Genomic DNA, 10,597 nt, shown 5'->3' with positions numbered 1-10,597 from the left:
AATAAAATAGAGTTAGGCACCGGATATAAGTATACAGGTCTTATTTAAACCGCTAATTTGTAAGCATCGTATCGAGTTCGATGATATAATTGTTCTAAAAGTGTGAAACATACTAAGTTACATCTTGAAAACGACATTTAAAGATGGAAGCTACAAGCTAACAGTGTGCTAATGGTACAATACATAAGAATATTTACACGCTACATATGTATTGAAAAATGATTACGGGTATTCCGATGGTAAAATACACAGAGTGAGTTACATGATAAAGATGTATTAAAAACAGACTATTGGTATTCTGATGGTAAAATACACAGATAGAATTATATGACATAAACATCTTTACATAAACCTGGGGCTCCAAAACCGAATACACTATGAAGAAGAAATACACATATGATGATATATATTGTCTATGTCTAGAAGACTAACACATATGATTTCATGTGGTACTGATGCTTAGCAGGCACCATTTAATTTCAACTGTCAGTGCTCAGAAAGATATGGCTAGGATAAGATGAACAGTTATTACTATCCGTGTTGAGAAACTGTAAGAGTCAAACATAACTTAATATATTCCACACAACCAACAACTACGATAATTAACTTCAAGCAGTAGACGACATGCGCCAGTCTAAACACGATTTTGTTCCACCTGCCATGCCTTTTCTACTAAACGCAAGGTATACATTTCTGTGTATTACTTTACTTAGCGACTTAATACTTTACTGTATATGGTATACTTAACAATCAGTCAATAATAAGTTTCTGGGATTGAAATACTCTAATATTCTCTTTGGATATCCTAATGTATAGTTATAGGGTTTCCACTGAAACATTTTCTGAAAAATCGTCGTCCTCTTAGACTATAGATGGCTTATGAAAAGCTATCAGGATGTGCTTTGGGCATTGCAACCTCGCAAAGGTGTTTTTTGTGGTGGAAACTACGCTGCAGGACTACTGTCAAGATGCACGTTCGTCAGATAGAACACGATCAGCTGCAGCAACCTGTAACGACGTGGCGAGGCTTCAAAGTTTTCTAATATGAAATACTCAACTTTTCTGTTTATTGTACTCTTACGGTAGACATAAAAACATCTTACATCAGCATGATAGGAAATTCAACGTATATAGTCCCACCCTTCCACTTAGTTTATGTTACACTCTCTTTCACTGAAAACCAGGTGCGTGAAACGTTCTGGAATAGCATGTACAGTCAGATACAGCACTTTATCGATGTCTAAGGCATACGCTTTTCAAATGCGTGTCGAACGTGGTTAGTTATTTGATGACACTAATAGCTTCAAAAGTAAAGATTACATCGTTTGATTGACGTTCAATTGTGGGCGTGTTTTATGAATCAATAAACTTTCTTCGGTTCTGAGCATTTTATTGTTTACTGCGTTTCCCAAAATGTCCCTTCGCTTACTTCAGAATTTCGTCCAGTGTTGCACAAGAGTTACACGCGCAAAACAGTCTCTAATTTTTAGCTTTGGAATACATGCAATCCAGTCTCTCTCTTTACAGCATCCACTGCCATCTCTTAGGCTTGGATAAAAGTAGAAAAGGGTTTCATTTAGTCGTGTCAGTTTATCGGTTATTTATTATCCATCTTCTCAAGTCTTGCGGGACGACATTCATTAAACAACCCTTCTATTATCGAATAGTAAGACTTGGCCGTAACTCGTGTAATAAACTAACAGCTCCAAAGAGCAGAGGGCGTTTTTAAGCAACGGAACGCAAACCACAAATTTCCCTATTAACAGTCTCAGAGCTCTAATATTAGTTGACGTTCCGCCTCATAAAGGTATTGATCAGACGTAGTTATTAAGTTCATATTTTATATTATTATTACGCCCAGTTTGTACAAAATGCTTATTCGTTTTACTTTGTTCTGTTAAAAGTATTTTACCTCAAGTAGTTTTTTTTTTTTACAAAACAAGATTAGCAAACTCTACTTACCAGTTACACATTACAAAAATTGTAGATACAATGCTACCACTGTACAACACTACATTGGCTAATATGTATTTTGAAAATATTTTCAGATATCACTGGAATACCGTAAGAAAAATAAAAAGAAACAACCTTCGAATATAACGAACCAATTATTACTCATTTCATTATCATCATGTAAGAAGACTACTGTAGTTTATTAGTATTGTTGTTTTTAATTATTTCTACGGGTTTGGGTTAGTTGGGAAAGTGGAACGACGTCAAGAGACACTTGAGAACCGTTTTTCCGCTTCGAATTACTGGAAAGCAATGTGCTATTAAGCATCTCATAAAATCTCACTAGTTCTCGTTTGATGTTAGTGTTTAGCCAACCGTACATGATGGGATTGGAGGTAGCAGAGGTCATTGCGATTAGATGGCAGATAGCGAAGACCACGTAGAGGGTCTTAGGTGACATAATGGTTGGATAAAGGTCTGCGACAAGGTTAACAACGTTCCAGGGGAAGCCAGCTGGTGGTGAAAACTAGAGACACATTCAGTAGAACCATGGTTGCTCTCTGTTTCCTCTGTAACTCCCTCTGTATCCTTTCGGATTTCAGGGTAGCAGGATTGTCTAATTGTTTCAAAAAGATGAAATTCAAACGGGTTCTGACTCGGAAGTGGGTGGTCAGCAACACGGTAGCTGGAATAGCCAACTGAACAATTAAAGTTATCAACAAGTAGAGGAGTTTACTCGAGCTGGATGGCCACTCTTCTATGCATTTTTCATAAATAACGTATCCTGGTAACCCGACTTCCTTGAGACTTTTAGTAATACAGATAGGAAGAGAGAGAATCATTGACACGAGCCATATCACGCACGTGCATATGACGACTCGACGTTTTCCGTTTGTTTTTTTTGCTGGGTTTAGACTTAGTATAGAGCAGTGGCGATCAACTGCAATGGCTGAAGTTGTGATTGCTGAAACGAATATTGTTGAAGCTTGAATGAAAGGTGTAACTTTGCATAGGAACTCCCCTAGTGGCCAGTCTCGTAATATCAATTCCACCAGGGTGAAAGGCATACAAATCAGACATAAAGCAAGATCTGAAATGTTCAGGTTAACGACGAACAGGTTTCGATGGGTGAAGACTTTTTTCTTGGTGACAATAATAAAGAAAATTAATAGGTTGATAGATACTCCGGTAGTGATCAGCAGTGTGTAGCACGACACAAAGATTGCCTCGACTGTCCTACTGAAAACCCGGTCTTGAACCATGTAGTTCTCCAGAATCTCCATGGCTTGGTTATAGCTGAAATTAAACAGGCTCTCCACGCTGCTAAAGTTATATGCTGCAATGTCGTCGCCCATGTTACCTTAAAATGTGTGTTGGACTTTTGACCTCAGAGAAACGATGTCTGATGTCAATCCTCCTTAACACGAGATAATGGTAGTAATTATTCAGAATTTAAAAGAGAATCTTAAAGTTCTCAGGCAAAGTAATATATCAGAAGTTTTTCATCTGAACGACACTTCTTCCAACTTTGCAGCCAGGTTCTAAAAACAAGAACAAAAAAACAAAGGATAAAGATAAATCATTTTTCAAGTTATCAAATGACAACAGTGCATAATAGAATAATTAGATAATAAAGCAAGAAAACAAGTTGTTGTAACCATAACCATCTACCATTTGTTTTAGAATTTCTGCTACCTGTAAGATCCATACATTAACTGATGTTAAGCTACTTAGTGTATAAAGAGATGGTATAAAAAAAAGAAAAATCACGTTTTTTCACACGTGATACATATATCGATTTCAATTAGTACTTTTTGTTGTAGTGCCATATATTATATATCACTTAGGGCCCTCTAAACAGCAAAATCTTAGGCTAACAAACAAACTGATGCACGGCTAGCTTAAAAACTGTGCCCAAAAACCTGAAGAAATTTAACTGGACCTCAAAGCGGGTCTTTACCAGGTTAAAACCTGCTCAAACAAATATAAACAAGAATAAGAGATGTAAGTAGCACCTGACCGTCCCAGGTCCATCCAATAAAACCTGAACACAGATCATGGCAATGAAACGTAGCGAAATAGAAACATTGTCCAAACTAAACCTAATAGACGGACAGAATAAGTCAGATTCAGGACTTCAGAAACACTGCAATCTGCAATTTAAACCTTCTTTAAAATAAGAGAAACGTTTTCAAACATAAAACAGATTGTTCTTTACAAAAAGAACAACTACAGATGTTGTGTACAATTATATATATCTGTGTGTGTAATTGACAGTAAACAAGTTCATCTGTGAACACCCAAGAATATTACATACAGTTCTTGTTTACGTGTGACACGAAAGTTATCCTGTGAAAACAACAAAATTTTCAGGCATTACATACAATTTTTGGCATATAAGGACGTTACATGTTGTGGTCTCGAGTTTTCTTGTGTTTTGATAAAACTCAGGGACCCGATAAATGTTTATAATACTGTGATAACGACTTTGAACACATTGCCTGGGAAAACAGATTATTGTGAACACAAGCGTATTATTCAGACTATATGGTAATTAAATGTTTTTATCTGGTCTATCATTTTGGCTTCTCTTTTTTTTTAAGTATTTCTGAACTCATATGAAATCATCCATATGCCATAACAAAAAATATTTTTCATGCCTTCCTTTTAGCAACAACAGGAACAGAACATGAAATACTAGAGGCCATAGTATAAAATAGTTTGTTTTCCAAAAACAAACGATTATTCGTTGTTTGTTTAAAAAATATAATAATTCGAGATGGCTGCTAATTACTAATATATTTAGATAAACGAGATAGTTACTAATTTATATATAAACATAATAGTACTAAACGTAATAAATGAGTATATAACTACTTATCTATATAAATATAATAGTACTGGCTGTTGTATGTCTATGTAACTATTTATCTATATAAATATAATAGTACTGGCTGTTGTATGTCTATGTAATTATTTATCTATATAAATATAATACTACTGGCTGTTGTATGTCCATGTAACTACTTATTTATATAAATATAATAGTACTGGCTGTTGTATGACCATGTAACTACTTATCTATATAAATATAACAGTACTGATTGTTGTATGTTTATGCAACTACTTTGCAAGAATGTGGATAGATCTTCGCCAAAATTGGTGTGGAGGTTCATTGGGTCCATGAGGAGATATATAAAGCTTTTGGTTTCACATTTTGTGCCTTGTCTGTGTTTTGTTAAGCAACTTTTCATGTCCTGAGATAACCTTTCATTAATCATCAATTTACATATCTTCCGTCCAGGAGACGGATACTCCAGATAGTAGCCAAATAAGTAGCTAAATGTCCAACACGATGTAAATAGGTAATGGACAAAATCATAAAATATATAACTAAACATACAGACAGATAGTTTGCTTTTTGTCTTTTACTTGAAGCAACCAAACAAGTCTGGCACGGATAAAATTACAAAAACATAAACACATTACTGATGGCCCCTATGAACTCATAACACGATATATATCAACTACACAGTGTATCCTCTGTTGATGTTGTTTTTTTACTCTAACTAGATATTAATTATTTACTTTGTCATTCGAAGACAAAAGTATGTGAAACATCACCGTTTTGGTTGGTTCACAGATGTCTATTTGTCTATCTGTGTAGGTAAACATTGATCGTAATAATTTTAACACAGAGACGTTTTTCATAATTCTATCTGGTGAACATTTTACTACAATTCTGAGCCAGTTAAGTATTTATGTACATAACACGAGATCGAACGTTTAAACACTCCTGAGTGGATTTCGGTTTAACTTCTTCCTTAATGGTAACCTTAGTTTTTATCGAACCATTCTTTCGTGTTGCTTGCGTTCTCTTTCGATATAGTATTATAGGAAATAAAAAAAGATCCTTTTATCCTGGAGGAAACTAGACTGTAACTGTTTCCTACTTCCCACGCTAAAGGGGATAAGCTTTTGTCAAATATAGTATTCTCATATTAAAGACAATCCCTTAAGGGAGATGAACTATTTTTCAGAACAAATCCTGTTGGATCATATAGAAATCTTCTGGTCCTTTAGCTTAATTTCGTGATTTTAGTGATTTATAGATCGTTATAAATTGTCACGTCGTCTGTGATATTCCGCCATATTGGCTGTCAAGTGCATGTATTCATCGTAGGTGAAAAACTACAATTTTTTCATTTAATATCGTGATGCCTTATGTTATAGATTATTTCAGCGATGGAAATAAAGATATATCAACAATTGATTAGTCGTAGTTTCGGATCCGCATCTTATGCCATATTGGGCAGCCGTAGTTTCGAATTTGCATCTTTTGCCATACGAGATATTCACGCTATTAGTGCCACGTAAAGCTTTACCAGCTCTTGTATTGTTATGTTGGGAAAGACTGTTTGAAGTCCAGTATGGCGGGGTTGAATAAAACAGAAAGTACTGTGAATCATGTACAAGATTTCTCGAGTCATAACTATCACAGATGACGTGATCACTTAATTTGAAATGAGTTTCTTTACACATATAGATAGAGCAATCTGATGAATCTGTATTTCACACTAATCTGATAAAATCTGATGGTTCGCACCTGGGTTTTAGGATACAATTGTTTTATTTTTTTAGGTTTTTTCAGTGTACACAGTAGGCCTAACCAACTGATTGTTTTCAATTACTAGATAAAGGTTGTTGTCTAACAAAATATCTTTAACTTATTATTTCCTAATGTAATTTATAAACTAGTATTTGCAATGGTTAACCCTAGAAATCTCCAATGCTGTCCTGTAGGTGGATATCTAGTTTATAAGATCGCCATTCGAAGGTTAAACATCCTTGCATGGTCAAAACACATTTCGCTTTATAAACATTATAAAATAACACATTAACCTCATCTCTTGCTTTATAAAGATTATAAAAGAACCACAGTAACCTTACAGCTTGCTTTATAACCATTATAAAAGAAACACAGTAACCACGCATTTCCCTTTAGAATCACTATAAAAGAAACATAGTAACCATACATCTTGAATTATAATCATTACAAAGAACAACGCTAACCGCACATCTTTCTTTATAACCATAGTAACCTGAGAACTTGCTTTATAACGATTATAAAAAAAAACAAAGTAACCTCATAGCATGTTTTATAAACATTATAAAAAAGCACAGTAACCTCAGATATTGCTTTATAAACATTATACAAAAAACAAAGTAACCTAACACTATAAACACTCCGCAAACAGCTTGGAAATAATAGAACTCTTAAAGATCGTACCCAACTGACAATTTTGCAATAACAGAACCTACAGCCTTCTATGTCAATATAATTTACTTGTAATTTTAATATAAATGCTTTAAACAACAAGACCTAACTATAAGCTAACTATAGCCACGTATTAAAAACAAAAACCACCTGAACAGCTATCATCGCACAATACAGTCCATAATGACAATATAACAAGATAATAAGCTCTACCTATATCTGTAATTTATAGACCACAGGAGTTGGACAGTAAACTCAACCATGACTATAATCAAACGAACAGTGTAAAGACAGACTAGAACTTTCGAGGATGAATAATATTTATGATAAAAAGTAATAGAATTAAAATAGTCATAATAATTCAAAAACAGACACCAGAAACCCATGATAAAAAAATGAAGATAAACCTAGCATAGCAAGGAATAAAATCACAGATACAGAAAGTTATTTTGAACTTTTTGCTTAAATTATTTTGTTTGCTTGTTTTTTGCGCAGAGCTACACGAGGGTTGTCTGCGCTATCCGTCCCTAATTCAGCAGTGTAAGACTAGAGGGAAGGCAGCTAGTCATCACCATCCACCGCCAACTCTTGGGCTACTCTTTTACCAACGAATAGTAGGATTGCCCGTAATATTATAACATTTCTACGTCTGTAAGGGCGAGCATGTTTGGTGTACGGGGATTCGAGCCTGCGATCCTCGGATTACGAGTCGAGTGCCTTAGCCACCTGGCCATGTGCCGGGCCATCAAATAATAAAATTTCAATACTTTGAATGTGCTTGGTTTTCTTCAGTAGAGACATAGAAGCTTTTTTTATTTTTCCTTTGTTCATCAAATTGAGCTTTGTTTATTTTTAAAACCAAGCTATATTAGACTATTTTCTGTGTCGTCGTTTAGAGTCGTAACGACGGCACAGCAATAAAATTTGGGCTATCATGACTTGAGTGACACAAAGGGCATACAGCTCCCAACTTCCGACCCTTATGGAAAGAAGAATGGGACCGGAAATGTGTTTGATAACAACATTTCATGTTAGTGTCAGTTTTGTAACTGTAAAACTAAAAACTAGGATTATAAAACACTCACAGTTTGATGTTTTCCAGGATGTACACATTTCTTCTCGTCTATAGCTCCTAATATCTTGATGTTCCTTAAATCTTAGTTTCGTGACGACTGTTTATCGTTCGAATACTACAGTGTGGCTCGCTCGACGCACCCACGTTCATCCGTTTTCTTCCAATAGCCAAAGAGCTCAGTAACTTAAAACTTTTGAAAAGCGCTCTCTATCGGTAAGAATAATTAAATATCTTGAAAAACTAGAGAATTTTCAACAGAAGTTGTTTCTAACTATTATACGCACCCATGCTCGTAATGTACTTCCTATCAGATTAGAAATTACACGGCGTTGAATAACTGTAAGCTAAGATGGTCGAAAATAGATACATTTACTAAAGGGACCAGGCGGTTCGCCTTTAGATCTCTTGAAAAAAAATCTGTTTGTAATTAATACGAGAAAGACGATTTTCTTTAAGAATATCAGATTACTTATCAATAATGATGTCCGTGTAATATCTTTTTTTTTTTCATTTTATAAATTTTCTCATGAACTGGAAAGGTTAGCTAACAGAACTTACCAATTTTGGAATCGATTTTTTTCGAGTATTGAAAGAAATGTACAAAAGAAAACATAACTGTTGGAAACGATACAAGCATTATTGGTACAATCATTGTACAAGTCTATACACAAATATTGTATTCCTTTTTTTATTGAATTTCGTACAAACCTTCCAGAGTGTTATCTGCGCTAGCCTCTCTAATTTAGCAATGTAAGACCAAAGAGAAGGCACCTAGTCATCACCACCCACCGCCAACTCTTAGGCTACTCTTTTACCAACAAATATTGGGATTGACCGTAACATTATAACGCCCTACGGTTGATAGGAGAAGGGATAGAATATGGAAGTGGGCAACTAGTCATCATCACTCATACTTGGAAAGGCCAGATGGCTAGGGGGAGCTCGGCTCATAATATGAGGGTCGCGGGTTTGAATTCCCGTCACACAAAACATGTCAGCCCTTTCAACCGTGGGACAGCTAATCCCACTTTTCGTTGGTAAAAGAGTAGCTCAAGAGTTGGCGGTAGTTGATGGTGAGTAGCTGCATTCCCTCTCGTCTTATAATGCTAAATTACGGACGGCTAATGCATATAGTCCTCGTGTAACTTTGCGCGAAATTTAACAAACAAACAAATAATACCTACCGATCGCTAACCCTTAGGCTATAGTATTTTACTAATAAAACGTAGAATTTGTAGTTACATTATAATGCCCTTACAGCTGAAAGAGTGAGCATGTTTGGTGACGATATTCGAAACTCACAATCTGCAGATTGCGAGTAGAACGCCTTATTCATCCCATTAAGGTTGAAAGTACCAATTATGCTCACTCTTTCATTGTGAAATATGCAAGTTTTCTGAGACTTCTCATTTGAATATATTTCAATAATTTATGCCGAACAAATTGAACAGAGTATCTTTAACGTTGGTGCGTTATTAGAATCACAGTGAAGTCTCAGAGTAACCGAAAAGTTGGCAGTCTATATTGTTCACCAGTTACTTTTCTTCAAGTCTAACATTTCAAAATATTGAACAATTACGTGAACCTTGGACTCTCGGATTCACGATTCTGACCGCCAACTCTAGACCACACCCGACCTAAGCGATGTAAATGTATTTGATTACATTTTTACATAGTGTATAAATAATATAATAAATTATACTCAATACTTCAGTGTTTTTATTGTCACAACAACTTAATTATATCGAAATTTATAAATTAAATATAGACTGATACGTTAGTGTGCCGATAGAATGGGTGGACATATCACGTGCGATACCGTTATATTACCGTTAACCGTTTAAAAATTGATAAATTAAAAGCTATATCCTAGAATGAGGTTTGACTTCATTGTCAAACAGCAAGTGGTACTTGTGGCAATATTACCAGCAGTCGTCCCTAACTTTTAAACTTCTGACCAGATGAAAAGTAGCCAATCAACAGCGACATGCACCCACAACTAAAGATTCGGGAAATATCTGATGGTATCACAAGGATTCGAACATGTCTCACCAGCTCTGAAATTCTGAGTTTCAATACAGGACTAACCCATTCATATCGTCTTCTATAATTTATTAACGAGTTTTGCGATAGTAGCGGTTTAGAGAAGGGTTCTATATTCCCCAGGTTAAAAAAAGAATAAACATTTACCAGTAAAGAAAGTGAATATATTATATTGCACAGTTATGGGCGATTGAAAACATAAAAACAACTTAATTTGAAACGATATTTTTAACTGTGCAATGCAGTCG

General features: G+C 35.1%; 1 pseudogene across 1 annotated transcript; it reads right to left on the bottom strand.

The window, feature by feature from the left end:
* Window positions 1–306: 306 nt before the first annotated feature.
* LOC143257340 (neuropeptide F receptor-like) lies at window positions 307–8,459 on the bottom strand (annotated as a pseudogene). Its single transcript, XR_013031807.1, has 2 exons — window positions 8,317–8,459; window positions 307–3,494 (listed from the first exon to the last, which is right to left on the bottom strand). The product of XR_013031807.1 is annotated as a neuropeptide F receptor-like (transcript).
* Between the last annotated feature and the right edge of the window lie 2,138 nt (window positions 8,460–10,597).

Source organism: Tachypleus tridentatus, chromosome 7 (genome assembly GCF_004210375.1).
Source record: "Tachypleus tridentatus isolate NWPU-2018 chromosome 7, ASM421037v1, whole genome shotgun sequence".
NCBI classification, from domain to species: Eukaryota; Metazoa; Arthropoda; class Merostomata; order Xiphosura; family Limulidae; genus Tachypleus; species Tachypleus tridentatus.
The sequence above is the reverse complement of the archived record's forward strand: the minus strand, read 5'-3'. Positions and strand labels throughout refer to the sequence as shown.